At 36.9% G+C, this 23,436-nt stretch overlaps 1 long non-coding RNA gene across 2 annotated transcripts; it reads left to right on the top strand.

Moving 5' to 3' along the window:
• The first annotated feature begins 22,124 nt into the window (after nt 1-22,124).
• On the top strand, nt 22,125-23,232 carry LOC149948813 (uncharacterized). 2 transcript variants are annotated; one of them, XR_016480554.1, is made up of 5 exons: nt 22,125-22,220; nt 22,540-22,644; nt 22,731-22,844; nt 22,899-23,054; nt 23,176-23,232. It is a non-coding gene; the product is annotated as an uncharacterized LOC149948813 (long non-coding RNA). The 2 variants fall into 2 exon arrangements; XR_016480553.1 differs by having other exon boundaries at nt 22,899-23,197.
• The last annotated feature ends 204 nt before the right edge of the window (nt 23,233-23,436 follow it).

The following is a 23,436-nucleotide window of genomic DNA, read 5'->3' as shown; positions in this document are numbered from 1 at the left end:
TGGAGGAACTAGATTTGAAAAATTCTCACTTATCGATAAGGTAGTACCAGAAAGCTTTCAAGAAGCAAGAAATGAATTTAAATGCTTGCGTGACGTTCATCTTCAAAAGTGGGCGGTTCAAGCTTTTAGTACCTTCAGGGATCCAAAATTTTGCTTCAAAGCAAGCGCGCACTGGTTACTAAACTTCAAGAGAAGACACGGTATATCAAGCAGAAAAATCACCAAACTTGTGAACAAAAGACAAATTCTGGACATTGATGCTATTTCCAAATCAGCTAAAGAATTTCAAATGATGATTATAGAATTAACACCAAAATACAGTCCTTCACTTATTGTTAATACTGATCAGGCTCAGTTTTTTTATGAAATAGCACCCGCTAGATCTTTGTCTCATAAGAGAGAGAAAATAACCCTTGGATTTGATAGGTTTCCTACTAATCTGGTGACTCACTCGTATACCGTGCAATATGTCATAAGCATGGCTGGAAAAATTATTGGTGACGTGTATTTATGTCTCCAAGAAAGATCTGGAAGGCTAGGTCCTGTAGTGCAGGCAGGGCCGTGCAGAGGGGGGAGAAGGGGGGGGGGGCAAAATCCCCGGGGCCCGGGTGAAAAGGGCCCACGAGGGGGTCCCGTAGCTGTAGGGCCCATCGAAGAAGCTCAAGGGGGGGGTGCAAATCAAGATAACTTGAGATAAGTTTTTAGGGCTCAAGGGGGGGGGGTGCAAATCGAAGGGGCCCCCGCGAGTAAGTTTGCCCCGAGCCTCAGGATACCTCTGCACGGCCCTGAGTGCAGGAGGTCTTTTCTTAGCTCAAAATGTTTTGCTCACATGCAGCATTTCAGGGAAACTAAAAACTTCGCACGTCGAGTATTTCCTTGATAATCTTCTTTTGAAGGCAATTAATGAAGATTTTCTTCTTATTTTGGATTCATGGCCAGGACACAAAAAAGAGTCAATTTATGAGAAAAGATTTGCGAAAGAAATTTACTCAACAGCTACTCTGGAGTTTTCTAACGAAAATCCTGCCGATGAAATTACTTCCAGGAACAACATTATACGTCTACATTCTCTACTACATAACCAGTTTTCGGCACAAATATTTGAGACCATGATTAAATATTGCTAGTTTTCATCTGGTCTCTCGGACGATAGACCACTTTTCTATTCAGTTAAAGAAGTTTGTTTTTCGTTCTCAGCTAGCGAATCGATAATATGTAGTCAATCTAATGGTTCTAATAACCGTTTTTTAAATGTGCTCATTGCAGAGCGATTTTATGCTTCTCTTGCTTTTATTATGATTACCACACTCACTTTTAGTTTTGTCTTTCAGTTAGCATACTCTGTGCAAATCTGTATCATTTCTGTTGTAGAACATTATAAATTACAACACTATAAGTTTAATATTTCCCTTACTTTATGACTACATGACTACGTAAAATTTAACCTGTTTCTAAGATGTTCGTAAGTTAGCTAATTACTTATTGTATAAAAATTTCTACTGTTAACAAGTATGTATAAACGATTCAGGATAAGTGTATAGTATTAAAAGTTGTAAATATCTTAACTTCGATTGATATTTCAACACCTAAACTAACCTTTCAAGATTTAAAAGTTCCCATCTATAATACATTTTTAAATGTATTACTTTTCCAAAAATTTATAATTATTGATAAATCCATTTTATTAGGCAAATCTAACATTCACTAGAAATTTCTCAAAATTAATCTAATTTACTTCATTTTTGAAGAACTTGACCAAAATCAATAATTTTTGATCAAGTTAGATCAACTGAACCAATATCAATAAGGGTTTTTTAAACAAAAGCGATTTATTTATATAATAATCAAATTTTACTCAAGTAATAAATTTCCATCAATTCCTATAAATTTTGATATCTTTTGATCAAAATTACTGCTTTTGATCAATTCATTTTTCCATTTTATTAATATTTTTAATTTTGAAAAAAAAAAACATTAATTTAATCAATTTTGAGATAGTTTGTCGAAATTAGTGTGTTTATACATTTTTTTTACCAAATTGGTAAGTTTTGCTAATTTCGATCTATTGTTTCCCAATTTTGGTCAAGTTTGATCAACAAAATCGGGATGTCTCCTTGTTAGTTTGCCATAATTTATTCCGGACGAAGATACCGTGGCACCATAGAGTAGTTGTTTCACAAGCGTGATACATGACGTCGTATCACGCATTTTACATACCCTACCGAAATTGGACGCGGTCAGTCGTTCTCGACGCTCCTCAAACCACAAGTCGCTCTCACTCTGTCCTTTCGTTTTCTCTTCTAAATCTTCAATTTTTTGGGTATCGAGGGTGATAGACGATAAGAACTCGAGTTTAGCTTTTGAATACGCGTCCTCGTCCAAATCAGGTTGCTGACAATTTGGACCGTAATCAATAGCTTCCTTGGGGTCTGATAGGTTTTGTCTTTGTTTTCTCTCCTTCTTCGCTTCCGGAAGGGCTAAAAGCCTCCTGGCATTGACTCTACTACGACCTAATTTTGACGCGTATTTCTTTAAAGTGATGCTCGGACTTTTTTTCAGGAGTTTGCGCCAGCCATTTTCTTACCATTTAGCGCCGAGCTGAGAGCTAAGTCCCGCGCCACCAATTCTAGTATTGAAAGAGCCACGCTTGGAGCGACAAAACTGTTTGTGCCCGATGAACTTTGACACAACACACATAAATGTTTCGGCCGCGTTGCTTTTTTCATCGGTTAACAGTCAGTAGCCCCGCCAGGATTTTTTCGCGAGTAGGCACTGCGTGATTAAGAGGCCCCCATAAAAAACTCCTTTGTAATTTTTGTTGTTCTTTAACTAGCCAAATTGTATATAATTATTTAAAAATTTTATTATTATTAAATCAATAAAATTTTTATTATTATTAAATTAATACAAATTTTATTATTATTAAATTAATAAAAATGTTATTATTATTAAATTAATAAAAATGTTATTATTATTAAATTAATAAAAATGTTATTATTATTAAATTAAAAATTTTTTATTATTAAGTATATTATTTACAAATAAATATTACCAACTCTACTTTTAATCGAAGAATTCCACCCTACGATTACCTCTTTACCCAAATTCATCAACTACTTATTTAGGCTTGTCTCCCCCATTGTTAAGGGGGAAGACTACAGTGGCCATTGTCTAGTTTCGCGCTATTTCAAGCTGAACTGTTTTATTGTTGTGTTTTAACTTATTAAATTAATATTGATGTGTAAAACAGCCTCTTGTTTAGTGCTTAAAATAATTTTGACAATTTTAAATTTCAAAGTAATCTAATTATTACGTTTTAATTCGGACCCCCGGAGCTAAACACGTTGGGCAAGCGCCCAAACTATAGTTGACCTCTTGAACAATAATTTTTCTCACTAATCTTGCTTTTAAATCATTACATTTTTTTTTAAATATCTAATATTGCAATAAAGTTTCCCCTATTCCCAATATTGTCGGCGGATGTGTAAGTGTTCCCCTGAATTGCTAAATCTTGTTGGGCACATAAAATCAGCGTTGCCAACCTGATTGAATAGAATTATCGTACCAACACCTGAAAATTATCGTATTTCAGTTCTATTTATCGTACGCTTCAAAAATATCTAGAGGTCTGACTAGCGAGTAGAAAAGGGGGGCGAAATTAAAAAAGGGAGTGGTTCTTCTCTCTCTTTAGACAGAGGAATAGAGAATCACCTGCAGCGTTCAGTAGCGGCGCTAAGGGTGGGCTGAAGTGGGCCTTAGCCCCCCTGCATTTCTGAGTGGGGCCACATATTTATAATTAAAAGGCCACATATTTCAATTTATGAATTTTCTTTATCTCTAGAAATTTGTTTTATTGCCAAAAAACGTTTTTCTGGAATTTTTTTTTTTGAAAATCAATTCGTTTATTCAAGAAGATAGTAAACCATAAACAGATAGATTCGGGAGGAAGGGAGCAGAAATTGAGAGATAGTTGAATGGACAATAGAAAGAAAAGAAAGGGGGTTTAGGGAAATACCCCGGTAATGCACGTGTCCCCTCTAAGTCGGATACAAGGTCAGTGTGTCAGAATTTATAGCCCGGTGTACCTAATAACAGAGACCATACCACCGGAGGCCTATCATCATAGTGCCCTACGCCAGCGTCCACCTAGCCCGAACAGGTGACAAATCCAGCATGGGTAGCAGTACCCTACTACTGATGGTCGCACCTTTGACGCAAGCCACTCAACCCAGCAGAAGGTGCAGCAATGGGTGGACCAATCCCCACTTCGCTCACAGCAGTGGGAGTAAGAGTGGATGCTGTAGCAACTCCAGCCGACACCCTACCTACGTAGGTAAAGAGTCAAACCCTTTGGAGAGAGCTCCTAAAGGGGAACGACGAGCACACAGCAGACCAAGTAACCCGGCACAGCTGGCACCGAAGATCCCAGTTTTACTCCAAAAGGCCGGGAAACAGGACCACCGTGCCCGCATATGGAGGCATGCCGCCCCACAGCAGGCTACCCAATCCGCCGAGGCGGCCAGTTTGCACGGACCCTCTCCGTTAGCATGAGCCGAAGCTCAGTATCCAGCCCAAACCTGACCAAAGTCGGAGGTGAAGATAGGACCATTTGATCAGAGCTAACATCTCCCAATGCGCCACCGCCCTTATGGGTTACAAAGGCCGGACCCAGACTCCCGGTAAAGCCACCAGTTCTTGCACACTCTTACCCATTTAGGGCACGGATACAAGGTCAGTAGGGGGTCCAGTAAACGCAACGAGAGCCGCAACAATAAAACGACCTTACTCTTCTGGCTTCCTAGAAAATTTATAAGGGGTCACTAAAGTTGTAAGTGACACAAAATACTTAGCCCACGGAGCCCACCTGTGGAAAACCCTAAGAGCCGCTACTGGCAGCGTTGCCATATACGTACTATGATTATGGTACAAATACCATTTTGCATAATATTATAAATGGTACTATTTTTTTGAGAGCGTACTGTAATTTAGCGTCAAAACTGGTATTTTTCAACAACGTACATAACAAAAACTCATTCCTACTGAATTATTCTCACAATTGTCAATATCGTACGTTGTAATATTGTACATCCTACTGAATTATCGTACAATTTGCAATATCGTACGTTGTAATATCGCACATCCTACTGAATTATCGTACATTTGCCGATATCGTACGTTGTGATATCGTACATCGTACGGAAGGTGAAATTATCGTACAAAACGATAATTATCGTACAGGTTGGCAACGCTGCATAAAATAATCACTTCCACGTGTGTAGATAGGACCTCTCTGTTTCTAATAACGTCTAGTCTATGGTGGTCGTTAACCTGGCAAACTATTGATCCACGGGATTTGGATTCCATGTAGTCTAAGTACATTTTGTAGGCTAGTTGGTGAGAAGATTTGTTGGAAGTGAAGTGTTCTTCGAATTGTGTCCCCATGTTTTTCCAATCCGAAAATCCCTTTAGAAATGCAGTGTTTCTACTGCCTAAAAATGACGGCAACAAAAACAATACACTGCATCCTTTGTAACTGAATATTCAATCATTTGATATTTGTCATACCAAGAAGAATTGAAACCTCGATTTTTACCGCCAATTAATATTTTAGGAAAAGGATTTAGTTTAGGCTGAACTGGAAGGCAATCTTTATCTAGACTAATATCCAAGTTATTCAACGCGTGTAAGCCCATTTATTTTGAATTGGACACGTTGTTTGATGTATTTTGTGCATGGTTAGAGTTGGGGTTGGCAATTACTTCTGCAATTTCTCCTTCATGAGTCAGTTCCATTTCCATATCAGTACTGACGTTTGGAAGAACTTCAGCAGTATTACTAAAACAGTGACTGTTATCAGTCTCCTAGGATTCTAAACCCTTTCCCAATTCTTTGACTAGGTTTTTCTCAGAACTATAGTTACGGCTTTGCGCCGACGATGTCAAAAAAGTGCCATTGCACCTTTCTGATTACTAACGAAACTATCTTCCCTTTTCCATTTTTCTCTATTTTTTGGGACCCAGATAAAAATTTTCTGGTACTCATATTTGAAAATGCTACTATACTAATAGCGAAATAACCTTAAAAAGGTTTAAGAAAATAAAGCTTAGTTAAAGCTATGTAGTCTTCAAACAGACTTTTTAATAATACCAGCTATATCAAAGCCCTGAAAAAAGCGGTTTGAATATTTTTTCTAGAATAGCTAATTAGCCTTGAAAAAGGCTTTTTGAATAATTTAGCTAGAATAGCTAATTAGCCTTGAAAAAGGCTGTTTAAAAATTAGCTTAAAACAGCTAAATAGCCTTTAAAAAGGCTGTATTGGCAAAGTTAGTCTCGGAAGAGACTTAGAAAAATTTTGACTGGGAGATAATCGAAATTGAGAACTACCTGTTGGTTCAGGAGCAGAGAACGAAATGAAGAAACGCGCGTTATCTGGGTCAAGTCCGACCACCGATGGTCTAGGTCCTTTCTCTACGATCAGTGGTCACTGATATCACGTGATTTCGCAAAAGGGACAAGGAGTAAAAAAGAAAAAACCCTAATCCCCAGGACGCTCTCTATTCAAAGTAGTGACTGGTACGATGCTTTACGCTTCGACTTCAGCTCCGCTGGGATTTCCCTTCGTTTAAGCGTTTCAACGGTTTAAGTCGTATTAAAGAAATCCAGTTTCTCACTTTATGCCCCCTTTTGTAGAATTCCTAGAAACTAAGCTTAGTTTATTGTGTTGGTTGGAGCTAAGTTATCACTGAGGCGAACAGGTGGTTTTTTTTGCTGCTTTCCTTGCACGACGGACTTCCCCGTCCCGGGCCAGTCTTTTGTCATATACTCTATATCAATGTTAACAGAGTACACTACCAAAAGCAGAAACCACAGAGTTCGCTGCCTTTGTTTGTGTACTCAAGTAATATTGATTTCGAGTATAGAGTGTTGTCGTCTGAAACCCCGTCGACGTCACCATTGTATGTTGCCTATTGATAAAAAACGGTAACTGTCATGGCGGCCACTATGAACACTACAGCTGTAACGTTACAAAGTTTCAAAATCGTATCAGACGACAACACTCTATAGGTGGTTCAAAAGGGAACGTTTTGTTAGGGCCATTTAGGACTCTTCGAAATTGGAATTGAATGGGAGTTCTTTTTTTAGGGGGCTAGATGACCAATTTTTAAAAATAAATAAAATTTAAAAATCACATTTGGAGGCCCCAGAGGCAATTTTTTTAAACTTTTAGAGGGCCCTTAAATAGGCCTAAAATTTTTGAGCATAGGCACGTGCCTACTTGTGCCTACTGCTGGCGGGGGCACTGTTAACAGTTTACCAGCTTTCTTTACTAAATTATCCACAGCTACTTTAATTTTGGGCATTAAAGATGGCGGAAGAGTGGCCACCTGGTTCGGGGTGGTTTTTTCCCGTCTTTGGTGGGGTTACAAAAATAATCTTAACATTTGGAATGATCCCCGTATACGTGGAATGGGCCGTTTCTCAAGTCTTCAATTAGCTCTTTTTCAGTTTTACCATTGATAGAGTTGAATCGTATTGCGGCTCTCGCGCAAATTGAGAGACGTTTTACTCGAGCTTTACTAAGATGTTTCGCCATTTGAGCACTCTCTTTATTTATGGCGTGTAGAGTTACTCCGTATCGCCGAACGGCATGATTTGCACATTCAATTTTTTTCACCGTGTGGCCATATTCGACTTTCTCTCTAATTTTTAAAAAAGTGCTGGAATCGCCGTCCCCTACTAATTGTAGGTACTTGAGACCGTGAAGGGCGATACGTTTGCTGAAACCTTCAACGAGTATGTCGGCTTCCATCGCACTCGATGATCCGTTCCGATTCCTGAAACATTCATGTGATACCTCGATATTTTTCTTTTGCTCCATATGCCATATAGAGCAATATTTGTTCCATATTCCAATGAACAGGAGTTTTCCAGTTTTGGCACCGATAATCGCGGCTACTCCGGAATTTGCTAGATAGCGATGGCCGTAGCTGCGTTGACACCACCCTCCGTCAACAATAACTTTAATCCACGCGACTCCATCTTTATCGATGTGTCCAGCTTGAATGGCGAGTCTCCTTTCTTCAGCACCCGCCGCGAGAATTTCTTCGTGCAGTAGGTCCGCCCAATCTTTCCCGACTGCACCTTCCAGTTTGATATATGTCGGTAAAGTCATCGACGGAACATTTAACACCGACAAAACTTCATCTTGCTGAGCGTGTCCAGCGCCAACAGATGTAAAAGCCCAGACTGCGGTATAATTTATGGATTTAGTTTCATTTTCTGGGTTCGTTGAAACCTTTTTCCCAACACCACATTCGTGGCAACGAAAAAACAAATGGCTTTGAAGACCACATTGAACTTCCCTATCAAATTGGAAAAATCCGCGTCTAATGCACGTATATCGATGTTTCTCTAAGCTACTAACTTCCGATAGGAGATGGCCAATGGCTACAATTCTTCGACCATCCAATTTTTCCATTGAAGGGACTAGAACCCCAGATTTAAATATTCTTTTGTCAAGTTATAGTCATTCAAGTCTGGTCTGTCTGGAAATGCTGGAGCGATTCTGAAGTTAAAGTTATCATTAAAAATTTATACAAATGCACCAAGTATATGTAAGAATGACCCAAAAAAATTTATACAAATGCACCAAGTATATGTAAGAATGCCTCAAAAAAATTTATACAAATGCACCAAGTATATATAAGAATGCCTCAAAAAAATTTATACAAATGCACCAAGTATATGTAAGAATGCCCCATAACTACATATCCCGCATGGGCCTTTTTCTTTCAAGCCCTGGGGATTTTAGCCCCCCTTCCCACCCCCTGTAGTGACTAGCTTTTTCGGACATTTTGAAGTCAAGGGACAACTTCGCTAGTTAGCGAAAGGTCAAAACTTCAAAAGGGCCACTTCCTCTATTTCCTTCTGATTTTACGCGTTTTAAAATCCCTAACTTCCCTAAATCCTAATGAGTGATTATGTTACATACGCATCAAATAATCATCGCTTTTTCCATATATAGTGTAAAAACTATAGTTTTGCTTACAGCGTGTGATCCGATTTCGTTCCTTGGGAGTAGGCGACATAATTTATTTCACTTCGGTTGAAGGTTTCCGTTTCACTTCCGTTACCTCGCGTAAAATCCGTACACTTTCTGAAAAAATATAACTGTCGTTTACCTAATGAATTGATAAAATGAATCAAATTGGTAGGTGGTTTTACAGATTTACGTACGTCGTCCGATCTCTAGATTCAGTACAATTTTCGGGAACAATTTCAGGTATATCTGAAGTATATAAATCAGATCTTCCTCGCGCGCTAAAAATTTAAATATATACCGGTAAATAATAAAATTTCTAAATATTAAATTAGTAACTGAAAAGGAACTTACGAATTATTATAATGCCGCGAATTAGGTTCCATTATATCCAAACCCAAGCCGACGGAAGATGTAGAATCGATGGTACTATCCAAATTTACAGGCAGCAAAATATTCGATTTGACCGAAGAATTCAAAGTTTCCGAATGACTTAGGTTGTCGGAACAATCAGCTGTAGCGAAAGAATCCAATCTTTCGTAACTAGCCTTGGCGGCAGAATTCAAAGTCTCGGCAGAACCAGAGGTTGAGGGAAAAATCGGAACAAGTAGAATTTGCGGTAGTATTCAAAGTCTCGAAAGAATTTTCACAGTCGGAAGTAGATTTATTGGTTTTTGAGTTTTTTAAATGAAATCCCCTTTTAGTTTTTTTTCGTGTATAATACACTTTTTGTACACTTCGAGGAGCCATAATGAACGAGGAAAAAGTACGTTTATTTCGACGTAGAGAGAACTTTGCACGAAAAAGAATTTAGTACCCTTTCCTACGAAAGATTGAAATTTGTATATGAAAGCCGAAGTTAAACGCCTATATACTTACAATACTCGAATAACACTGAAATAGTGGGTGAAGATTCCTAATCTGGTTACGGAGAATATACGATGTTGCTCATTCGAATCTCGCTCCCAACATTGCTGATTTTACTTTAATTATTTTTAATCAAAACGTGAGAGATAAGGGAGTGTGTCTACCGATAAGGGGTCCCGCGGGCGGGTGAAACAGGCCCCTATGGGGGTAAGCATTCCTCCCTTTCCCCCATTTTGCGTACATTTTCGGTAGGTCAAAAGGTTAGCTGATTTACGAGGTCAATAGGTAAGATGATTTACGATGTTATAACCCCTCATAAAACCTAGGTGGTAACCCCCATTTTAGGTCAATAGGTTAGATGATTTATCACCCTATTCCGCAGGTGGTGTGGACTGACACGATGTTATACAAACAGCTATAAACCGTTAAATAGGCCCGTCAAAACCTATCCGTCATAGTGAATGTAGCCCTAAGGCACCTGTCTTTCGAGTTGGTAATAAATAGTTCAAAGGGTTTTCGCCGACAAACACTTTTCCGCCCATTATTTTCCATCTTATATATGGCCCCCCCTAAGGGTTGTAAAAGGGTAGCGTAAAATAGCGGGTGGTCATCGGTAAAAATGTTTTGGAAAAAAAGAGCAGAGTGTATACAAATTATAAGTTTTTATTAAAATATTTTTCAAGTACAGGCTGTATAATACGATTTACATTGAAAATACGTCTTTGGAAATGTATTTTATTTATATCATGGTAATTACGTCGATCTTCGTAGGGTATATACCGAAGTTCACTCAAAGGGTTGAAACGAACCATCTGAAATTAGCGTTTTTACGAGCATTTTCCTTAAATGTTCTACCTCGAGGCGTTTGACGGTAAGAGTTACGATATCGTCGCCGTGTCCCTCGGGGGTGGTTGTGGGTCCGCCGGAGATGTATTTTTCGGATGGTGGGATATCTTGCCCCTCCAAAGCGGCGGGTGACGGACAGTTGGGATAAAATTTGTCGTGTTCCGCTTGGGGTACGTCGCCGGTTTCCCAACTGCCTAACTGTCCGTGGCAGAGGTAGCATTCGACTATGCCGTCCGAGTCTACGGCGAAAAGTCCGGCGTGGGCCAAGTCCTCTTTTTTCACGTGTACGTTGTCCCATTGCTTGAACGTTTCTAGCCGACCGGTTACGGTGTTGAGATCCTCGTGACTAGCCATCCCGGTTCTCTTTGAGCTACGGAATAATATTTCTGGGTCTAAACCCCCCAAAATGACGTAATCTATAAAAATGACGTTATTTAAAAATGACTCACTAAAGATGACGTAATCTACACCATGAACCGTAAAGATTACGTAGATGCGTTGCGGTTTTCATAAGCCAGCCTCTATGGGAAAGAGGAAGATGTCTCCGCTTAGGGTACCAAAGAAATGCTGGATATGCTCGGAAATATACCGGTCCGTGAGAGGTTTCAAACAACATTTAATGACTCATTTATCGTGTAATACAATGAAAGAAGATTCGGATCTGGCGTGTGATTGTGATGCGAGTGAATCTCTCCATTACATGGAAGACGAGGAAATGTCAGATGATAAAATTATCGATTATCTTAACGAACTTATTGGGGCCTGTAAAAAGCGCGGTGCCACAATGGTATCAACCGAACCAACTACATCTAACCTGCCAGCCGAATTAAAAATGCCGACTGAAAAGGAAATGGCTGCTCTGATTTATTTTCAAGAATATTGTAAAACTAATCAAATTCATAATATTAAAACCGCTGTAAAGAAAATGTGAATAAACGTTTTTATTTTGAATACATTGTTATTTTTAAAGGTGACCGTATAAAGTAATTTTTACATTGGTAAATTGACACTTAATATTTTTAAAATTCTAAAATACGTTTATAATATTTTTCCAACGTGGGCGAATGAATGGACCCAATGAACTATTAATTACGTAATCTAAAAAAATGACGCGAGCAATGACAAATAACGAGTCTGATTTATAAGATAATAAAAAATATTTATTTTTACAAAAAAGTTTTATAAGATGATATATTACAAAAATTATTACCTCTCCGAGGGGACAAAGTCCCCTAGGAGGGGTTATACAACGACCGTGTCTGTCTGTGGGTCTGTCTGTCTGTCAGGACTGCGAACGCGTTCGCATTTTCGGTGCAAAGTGTAATCACTGCGTACGCAGTTTCTCAAAGGGTTGGCAAAACCACCGTGTGACGGTGAGCGTTAACGGATGCATTTGTGGTATGGTTTGGATGGAGTGTTTTCGCTCACCGTCGTGGCGGTTTGGTGTATTACTGTTTTTGTAATGTTTATGCGTAGGTTGTGAGCGTTGAATTTGTTGTGTTTGTGTTCTGATGGTTGTGCATGTTCAGTCTGTTGTGTTTGTATGGGCGTTTTCTCTCCAACTTCTTCTTAATGACTTTGTGACGGACCGAGTGCTGAGTGTATTGCTACCTCTCAACGTCCAATGGCAGGGTTTCCACCAATTGTACACGGTATTCGTCTTAGTATCAATTTGCGATCGCATCGGGCGGGATTTGAACCCGAGACCTCCTGCTTAACAGGCGGACGTTCTACCACAGAACCACCGACACTTGTTACGCTTTATTGAAAATTAGACCTTCAGCTTTATCGGAAGCGTATTTAATAGAGTACGAAATTTTGGTTTAATTGAAATAGAATTGAAATTGAAATTATTGCATCGAAGAAATTCTAATTTAGCGTTTCTCTATTGATTAAAAGCAAATGCGCCACCCAGGTTTCGAACCCAGACCATTCGGCTTGGCAGTCGAGCGCTCTACCACAGAACCACCGATAGCTGCTTTGGTTCACTCAAATTAAGACAGGCATCGTAAGCATAATAGGTAATAAAGTCTTTTTTTATTAATGAATTTATGAAGGCCTAATCTGGTTTTTTACGAATGAAATTTTAAAGGTTAAATCTTGTTTTAGCGCAGTCAGCCGAGATTAGAGGGTTAAAGGGTAGACCCTGTGGGTGGTCCACTTTGTTAGTTTTTTGTTATTTATTTACGGGTATTATTAACGACCTATATATAGTTGTGTTAATTCAAAGGCGATAATTTACCGTTTATTGCTTTAAGAGCTGGCGGTTAGTCAAGTGGCACTCTGTGCTTTGTTGATGGTAAGGTTTTTGCTTCTAGTAAATATATTTGGTGTGGATATTTGGATATCTACGATTTCTAACGCAGTCAATGATTTCCTGGGTGTGCGAGTCATTATATGATATTGGAAATTGGACGGCATTGGTCTTTTTCATGCGGTATGTGTCACAACGTCAACTGGAAGTCTACGAGTGTTGAAATAAAATGAGCGTTAAAGATGCGACAAGTATTTTGTAAGCGAGAAAAATACAAATACCATCTGTAGATGTTTCTTTCATTAAAATTTGCTTAGTATTATGTTCAACTGATAAACATGTACTGTAAAAAGGGTTAAATTCAATTGTGCATTGTTTTAGTGTCAATTATTTAAATTAAAATTAAAATTTTATACCGGGCAGGGTTTGGACCGAGAATACGTTTTTCGTAAATAACTCTGAATTGCGGAGATATCTTTGGGGGTCGTGTCGAGAAATTAATACCACTAGGGACCATTCTTCCGAGGAGAGTTTTGGTTTTCACCTTAACTTTTGTTTTCCATATACATTTTATTTTTAAGATATATAATACAATGGGTTGGTCTCTGTCTATAAAATAGTTTCTCACATGTATATTTTACGTTTCGTGAGCGTTCTAATAATTTTAAATTTAGAATTTTCCATTTCTCATTTTGTTGCTTTGTTAATTTAATAACGTTTTCAGTGTAAAGTTGGTTTTTTGTTCTACGATATTGGAATTTCTAAAAGGCAATAATACTTGTAATATTTATTATAATTATAATAAAAAATATTCTACTGGTTCGGATAGAACCGGGTCTACGTTTTTAGGCGGATGCTTTGAATATTCCGAAATATCGTTGAGTGCCGAGTCCAGTAGTTAATACGCCCAAGGACAAATTATTTCGAGGAGAGGTATATTTTGGCAAGCTTGCCAACTTGTTAAAATTCACAATATATTTATTTAAAAAATCGAACGTTTCGGAGGAACTGTTCCTCCTTCTTCAGGGATTTTTACAAGTCTGACAGTACGATGGTAAAACTTTGGGACGAAAAAATATTTATGCATACATATAGTGTAGGCTACTGTTCTTTAGCCGCGAGCGTTTTTTCCTCGAAGGCGAGTCGACCCCGTCGAAGTGTTATATGAGCAACGGGCTCGATATCTTCGTTCGCGCTCGAGGCTACTATTGTCGGAATGGGTGGATTCTGCGAGAGGAGGAATTGGTTTGTTGTGTGAAAGAAACATCTACAGATGGTATTTGTATTTTTCTCGCTTACGAAATACTTGTCGCATCTTTAACGCTCATTTTATTTCAACACTCGTAGACTTCCAGTTGACGTTGTGACACATACCGCATGAAAAAGACCAATGCCGTCCAATTTCCAATATCATATAATGACTCGCACACCCAGGAAATCATTGACTGCGTTAGAAATCGTAGATATCCAAATATCCACACCAAATATATTTACTAGAAGCAAAAACCTTACCATCAACAAAGCACAAAGTGCCACTTGACTAACCGCCAGCTCTTAAAGCAATAAACGGTAAATTATCGCCTTTGAATTAACACAACTATATATAGGTCGTTAATAATACCCGTAAATAAATAACAAAAAACTAACAAAGTGGACCCTCTTATCTCGGCTGACTGCGCTAAAACAAGATTTAACCTTTAAAATTTCATTCGTAGAAAACCAGATTAGGCCTTCATAAATTCATTAATAAAAAAGACTTTATTACCTATTATGCTTACGATGGCTGTCTTAATTTGAGTGAACCGAAGCAGCTATCGGTGGTTCTGTGGTAGAGCGCTCGACTGCCAAGCCGAATGGTCTGGGTTCGAAACCTGGGTGGCGCATTTGTTTTTAATCAATAGAGAAACGCTAAATTAGAATTTCTTCGATGCAATAATTTCAATTTCAATTCTATTTCAATTAAACCAAAATTTCGTACTCTATTAAATACGCTTCCGATAAAGCTGAAGGTCTAATTTTCAACAAGGCGTAACAAGTGTCGGTGGTTCTGTGGTAGAACGTCCGCCTGTCAATCAGGAAGTCTCGGGTTCAAATCCCGCCCGATGCGATCGCAAATTGATACTAAGACGAATACCGTGTACAACTGGTGGAAACCCTGCCATTGGACGTCAGCCGAGATAAGAGGGTTAAAGGGTAGACCCTGTGGGTGGTCCACTTTGTTAGTTTTTTGTTATTTATTTACGGGTATTATTAACGACCTATATATAGTTGTGTTAATTCAAAGGCGATAATTTACCGTTTATTGCTTTAAGAGCTGGCGGTTAGTCAAGTGGCACTCTGTGCTTTGTTGATGGTAAGGTTTTTGCTTCTAGTAAATATATTTGGTGTGGATATTTGGATATCTACGATTTCTAACGCAGTCAATGATTTCCTGGGTGTGCGAGTCATTATATGATATTGGAAATTGGACGGCATTGGTCTTTTTCATGCGGTATGTGTCACAACGTCAACTGGAAGTCTACGAGTGTTGAAATAAAATGAGCGTTAAAGATGCGACAAGTATTTCGTAAGCGAGAAAAATACAAATACCATCTGTAGATGTTTCTTTCACACAACAAACCAATTCCTCCTCTCGCAGAATCCACCCATTCCGACAATAGTAGCCTCGAGCGCGAACGAAGATATCGAGCCCGTTGCTCATATAACACTTCGACGGGGTCGACTCGCCTTCGAGGAAAAAACGCTCGCGGCTAAAGAACAGTAGCCTACACTATATGTACGCATAAATATTTTTTCGTCCCAGAGTTTTACCATCGTACTGTCAGACTTGTAAAAATCCCTGAAGAAGGAGGAACAGTTCCTCCGAAACGTTCGATTTTTTAAATAAATATATTGTGAATTTTAACAAGTTGGCAAGCTTGCCAAAATATACCTCTCCTCGAAATAATTTGTCCTTGGGCGTATTAACTACTGGACTCGGCACTCAACGATATTTCGGAATATTCAAAGCATCCGCCTAAAAACGTAGACCCGGTTCTATCCGAACCAGTAGAATACTTTTTATTATAATTATAATAAATATTACAAGTATTATTGCCTTTTAGAAATTCCAATATCGTAGAACAAAAAACCAACTTTACACTGAAAACGTTATTAAATTAACAAAGCAACAAAATGAGAAATGGAAAATTCTAAATTTAAAATTATTAGAACGCTCACGAAACGTAAAATATACATGTGAGAAACTATTTTATAGACAGAGACCAACCCATTGTATTATATATCTTAAAAATAAAATGTATATGGAAAACAAAAGTTAAGGTGAAAACCAAAACTCTCCTCGGAAGAATGGTCCCTAGTGGTATTAATTTCTCGACACGACCCCAAAGATATCTCCGCAATTCAGAGTTATTTACGAAAAACGTATTCTCGGTCCAAACCCTGCCCGGTATAAAATTTTAATTTTAATTTAAATAATTGACACGAAGAAATCGAGTTTAATTTATTCAGAATATTATAAATTAAGTGGTTACAACAGTGAGTTAGACGTACTATAACAATGCACAATTGAATTACACCCTTTTTTACAGTATAAGTTTGTCAGTTGAATATAATACAAAGCAAATTTTAATGAAAGAAATAGCTACAGAGGGTATTATAACGACCGTTTCCCTTTTTGGTTTATAATTTTAACGGAATCGGGCCGATTTTAATTAAACTATAGTTTATCGAAATTTTGTTGAAAGAATATTCCCTAAGGCCGCGCGATAAATTTGCGAGAATAATTTCCCGTCGCCGTTATATCGAAAATTTAGTTGATTCGGGATTGCCAGAACTTTAATATTGTAGGCGAGTGATTAGACAATAAAATGGCAACCAGAATTATGCAAAATTATAAATGTTTATTTTTATTCAGAACAGTCTATGTAACGTTCTAGATTTAACTTTCATCAATAACCCAACAATATATATCCCTCCTACGTAATTGTGCAGAACTGGTACTCAAGTGTCCAAGACTAGATTTGTCTTGGTTCATCGTGATTGAAAAATAAACCAAAACACACTTACACTTAAGTAAATATCATAAATTATACTGAGTAATTTTAACTAAATTCAAACTACCTTACTATAAACTCTTGTATTAATTAACAGCTGAGAGCTGTTCGCTACTAATATCTTCCAATCTACTTAATTAGCCTCACAGGTTGAGTTGATAATTTCAAGGGTATAATTAGGTTATTCCAATTCAAAAAAACAATCAATTTTATCTTACAGCTGACTTGAGTTAGTACACAATTACTTTAACACTTTCATACACTTAAGTCCATTCGCTCACGTTCCAAATGCGAAACACAATTTAACTCTTTCCTTGACCGAAGACCGAACATACTAATTAAAACCGCAAAGTTACCTCATAACTTTTGACCGACACCAGGACCCCGTCCTGTAGTAGTTCGTCTGACCGCCAAGAACTAAGAAAGACTAATCTTCCGTTTTGACGGCAACGGCTTTATATACGTTTATTTGATGTTTTTTAGTCCCGTCAAGATTTGACTAAAGTTCGAAAAATTGAAGATATTATATTTTTTACCCGGTTTGATTGATAGTTCTCCACACGGTGGCGCTATATTATTACTTTTATAGTTTCCGCGGGAGTTTTGAATAATTATCCTTTTTCTAAGCGTTATTAAAAGGTAAAAAACCCGCCTTATCATAATGGTTTCTTTACTTTTTATATTCCTAAAGGAAGTCAATGGCTCGGCGGTAAACTATCTGCATTGTAACGATGTGACCCCAGTTCAATTCCTGAACACGATCAAATAAAGTAAAATACTCAGATATTTAATTAAATATAATATTAATATAATTTATAAATATTTAATTAAATATAAGATTAATATAATTTATAAATATTTAATTAAATATAAGATTAATATAATTTATTAATATTTAATTAAATATAAGATTAATATAATTTATAAATATTTCATTAAATATAAGATTAATATAATTTTTAAATATTTCATTAAATATAAGATTAATATAATTTATAAATATTTAAAATGATGTAGAATAAATTATAGTACCTAACGTTATAACTTTTTAAATGACAATACCGCGAAAATGTTTTGCATGTCCACATTTTTCTTTTTCGTCATCAGCCCCACGTTATCCAAAACGCATTAAAATCTAGGAATTTAAAGAATCGTTGAATACGGTTTGGGAAATGTTTCTTCCTACCTATATAGTAGCCCACCGTCATTTTAAACAAAAGCTTTGTTTCGGGCACCACGAACATGTTTGATGCTGAAGTTGGAATCGAACATCATCATTAAGAAAGTTATTAATTTATATTGCAAGCTCAGACTCCACAAATTAGCGAAGGACAAAAATCTAGAAATGAAGGGTCAAGCCATGTAAGGTTTTTAAGGAATTTTACTGAATCGTGATGATTGATTGTTCACAAAAATATTCCTAGCCCTTGCCACGGCCAACTTTGATTTCTCGCGCATCTCTCGCGCTACAGCGGCCATCTCATTCGTTGACTTTTCTGTGTTAACCTATGAGCAAAAGATGTGTATGACGTCAGCGCCCCTAGCGGATTATTATTTTTAGTTTAGTTTTTACATTGAAGACAATATAACCACCGAGCGTGGCGCTGAACTCCTACACATTATAGTACAGTTTATAGGGGGAATATCCTTGCTCGCGGAATTTCGACGAATGTGTTGGCCGTAGTAGCGCGAACAGCGCGTGATCAAAGTTGGCCGTGGGTTCGCACATCTTTAAATTATAATATCTTTAAAATTAATTATTTGCGGCTTATAATTTTTGCACCATTAGATTCCCCTTAATACGTACGTTGGTATGGTGTAACTAAAAAGTGGAAACTAGGTGGCGGGGCTATTGTTCAAAATAGCCTGAAAGCCAACTATCTTATTTACCTTTTATCATCGAAGATTTGTTCGTTTTAAATCATTATGTTTAAACATGTTTGAATATGAAAATTAACATTTCACGCCGGCAGCCGGGGCGGGCACGCGGCATTAAAACCGCCATCAAAACGAAGCCGTGTCGGCAAGTTGGCAGCTTTTTTCCGACTTCCACCCGTTCCCGTTGCGCATGCGCGCCAATCTGAAACTTAAGAGGGAAAATGGATTCCTTGAAACCGTTATTTCCTGGCTTCAAAAACTTATATTTTCTCGGCGTTATTGATTAAATTATGAATTGTGAAAAGACGGGCCTATGAAGTGAAACACAGTGATTTTAAATCCGTTTACAGAATTAAAATACGACAAGTGATTGAGGTTAGAGCGTGACCCAAAAAAGTCCTAAAAGTCACTCAAGCTGAGTTGACGTCTTCCACGACCAAACCGGTAAATTTCCAATATACGCGCAGCAGAGGTGGAAATGGGGGAAAAAGATGAGCTCTAAATATACTCCGCGGCCGCCGAGTATAATAAAAATTCGATTCGATTGTTAATTTAGTTCGTACAGTCACGGCCAACTTTGATTTCGCGCTATAGCGGCCATAACAATCGCCGTGTTTTTGCCATAGACATAATAAAGAAATAGACACCTTACGCGGAGTTTGATTTGCCAAAAATATACGGGAGCGATAACTAGCAGACAACCGGTATTTGTTCCGTATTCCTGTGGTACCACGTTTAAGCGACGCCTGTCGATTAGGCGAGAAAATACAAAATCATCACGTGATACGTCACACATGTTCGTGTTTGTAATCTTTTAGGTACTCTGACGTGATTCGCGAATATTTTGGCTGTGAGAATTTAAAATAAGGTAAATTTTTATTATAATTTTTAAATATGTCAATTAATTCTTTCAAAACCCAAATAAAAAGCAGCAGATGATCTTATAATTAAAAACAAAAAATTATATTTGCGAAATGATATTTTGTCAAAGGCTTAAGTAACTATCCGGTTTGTTGTGGAACTTGTGGTTATGGCTTGTTATGGGAATATTCTGAGATTCTAAATTGTAAACAAAAGTAAATGGAATTTTGATGAAAAGGATGATTCTACCTTGGATTAAGAATGATTCTACTAAAGGTATGTAGCTATTGTCCTTGAAATAAAATTAGCTTTAATAATTTAAGTCTGATGGCTTGACCCTTCATTTCTAGATTTTTGTCCTTCTCTAATTTGTGGAGTCTGAGCTTGCAATATAAATTAATAACTTTCTTAATGATGATGTTCGATTCCAACTTCAGGATCAAACATGTTCATGGTGATCTGGTAAGATGTCCATGCCAACAATATTTCGTAATACAGCAAGTTCTAGTTCTTAGACTACATTTCTTTTATACAGAGAGGAATATCTCTTCATAACAACTAAACAAAATTGGCTAAAAACCAAGGAGATCTTACTCAAATTATAATAACATAATTAAACCTACACGAAATGATCCTTGGTCAAAATTTAACGGTGGGAAGTTAGCATCACCGGTTTTTTCTATTTCACTTTCAACTGGATGTAAATTAAATAAAAAAATTATTTTGACTATTTTTACTTGTTTTAATTTTATGGAAACCAAACCAGAGTTGGAATGGCTTTTGGTGTGACCCACCTTTTGCCATTTACAATTTGTATATCCCGTTTTAAAAAGTGATAATTACAAATTAAATCATGATTTGAATGTGTCGCGATTTACAGCAATTATCCATTGAGAAAGTATTGTAGGTTTCGTTATAAAAAGATTTTAAATAAGAATGAATATTCATCGAAATAATATGATAATTTAATCCTACTTATGGAATGAAACCTTTTCCGGTATTGTTTTACTTGTTATTGCAATGCGTAAAAACACTAAAATTAACCTTTTTTTACCAAATAAAAACAAGATTTTTAGTAGAAAACATTTTTTCTATAACTTTTTAATAAAAAAAATCACCAAAACGAATTATGAAACATGTTAGCTAACATAAAAGTGCTACCCGTTTATCAAATTCACCCCTAAAGTTTTTGCGTCTGATTTTAAACCGGATAAATATTCCTAAGCGTTAGGTACTACATGGCCTAGGCCAAGCGCTCACTACTCCTCGTAACGTCTCTGTCATGGCTTCCACGAGCCTTTGCTTCGTAACGGAGACAATTACTTGTGGAAGGCAGGACGGATACGAAACAGAGAGCCAGTGGGCGCCTAGTCCAAAGCGCCACTTAAGTTTAGTGGCGCTTTATAAGTAGGAATAAACTATCATATTATTTCAATGAATATTCATTCTTATTTAAAAATCTTTTTATAACTATAGGCAGGATCGAACATCATCATTCAGAAAATTATTAATTTATATTGCAAGCTCAGACTCCACAAATTAGCGAAGGACAAAAATCTAGAAATGAAGGGTCAAGCCATCAGACTTAAATTGTCAAAGCTAATTTTTTTTCAAGGACAATAGCTACATACCTTTAGTAGAATCATCCTTTTCATCGAAATTCCATTTACTTTTGTTTACAATTTAGAATCTCAGAATATTCCTATAACAAGCCATAACCACAAGTTCCACAACAAACCGGATAGTTACTTAAGCCTTTGACAAAATATCATTTCGCAAATATAATATTTTGTTTTTAATTATAAGATCATCTGCTGCTTTTTATTTGGGTTTTGAAAGAATTAATTGACTTATTTAAAAATTATAATAAAAATTTACCTTATTTTAAATTCTCACAGCCAAAATATTAGCGAATCACGTCAGAGTACCTAAAAGATTACAAACACGAACATGTGTGACGTGTCACGTGATGATTTTGTATTTTCTCGCCTAACCGACAGGCGTCGCTTAAACGTGGTACCACAGGAATACGGAACAAATACCGGTTGTCTGCTCGTTATCGCTCCCGTATTTAACCCACGTAGAATCTTGGGTCTATTTCTTTATTATGTCTATGGTTTTTGCAAAATAAGATTTTTCCCGCCAGGGAGAAGGAGCGCTAGAACTCCTCACATATTTTCTCTTTTAATTGCCGCCTTCCAGTGCGATCAGCTGTTATTCTTCAAAGAAAAAGTCGTTTTTTCCCAGGTTTTATATTTTTATTTTATTAACGAAAGAGTAAATTAATATTATAGTTATATTTAAATTATAATTTAGCTTTGAAATATTTTTAATACTCTATTTATATTCTACGACAATAAAAATAAAAAATGTGTATCTCCGGCTCTGCTCCGGCAGATGTGGTCAACACCTTATCACGGTAATGCGTAATTATGAATAGTATTTTTTATAAAACCAATAATTCAAATATTTTAAATTAGGTAATTATTTACCTACATCTTTAAAATAATGTTGTTGATAATTATTCTTGATATTAAATAGATATATTTTTAGTATAGTTGTAAAGTGAATCTTTGAATAACAAAGTAAATGTTACTGAAGTTTGTATTCTTTTCTAGATATTGGATTATATACAAGCTCTTTTACTTTTTCATGCTTAGCAGAAATTGTGCGCGTTATGTTATCCATAACCGGAGGGACTATTTTCTGACAGACTATTCCTGCAATTAATTTGGCAGGTTCTGGATCACAACTATAAAATAGTGGACAGAGTTCGTGCTTTGGCAAAATGCATTTCTCAAGTTCATCGTAAACACCTTGAGACCCGCAAATGTTGCACAAAGGTGACTATTCTTGATACAATTAATATGAATGGACGACTTGGATATTTAAGATTTCCTCTATCTTGGTTTTTAATCAAATCCAATAGTGGAGAGCTGTGACATGGCTGGGAAATGTTTACAACGCAGCAGCCACAAAATTCCTTCTTTGTAATTCCCTCAAAACATACCCAGCTAAGTATGCTTCACAGGCTAATTTTAAGGTAGAACATTGAGTTTCAGGAGTGATCAAAAGGGCATCTAAAATATTTTTATAGTCTTCAGGAATTTGATTGTCGGACAATTTAGAAGGTCTTGTATCACACCAAGGAGATGGCTTTTGTAACTCCCGTTTCACCATTAATTTTTCCAACGTATCTCTTCAGGGTCATCTTTGATGGGAGCTTGAGGAAACCATTTTTCCTTGAAATTTGGTAACCTTTAATTAACCTGTAATTTTAGGTTTTGACGCCAAATTTTTGATTGCAAGTTATTTATGGTGACTTTTATTGAGTTTTTATATTTCTACAATTTCTTTTTCGATTTCATCTTCAGCCACCTCAGAAATATTTTTTCCTGAAGAACTTGCACTAGCACTTTCAACATGACTGATAAATATTTTTTTAAATAAAGAGACAAACCTGAAATATAATCGTCGTCCTTGAAATGTAGACTACATCTTTACCATTTTCACTCATTTGAAAATCTTTTCATTTAAAGATTTTGAACCATAATAACCGAAGATTTTCATAGCTTGGGAACTCGTGAAAAGACAAATCTGTCATATTTTTTGTATTTGAGGGACAAGACTGTATG

This window comes from Leiobunum rupestre, chromosome 4 (genome assembly GCF_980474605.1).
Source record: "Leiobunum rupestre chromosome 4, qqLeiRupe1.1.hap1, whole genome shotgun sequence".
Lineage (NCBI taxonomy): Eukaryota > Metazoa > Arthropoda > Arachnida > Opiliones > Sclerosomatidae > Leiobunum > Leiobunum rupestre.
The sequence above is the reverse complement of the archived record's forward strand: the minus strand, read 5'-3'. Positions and strand labels throughout refer to the sequence as shown.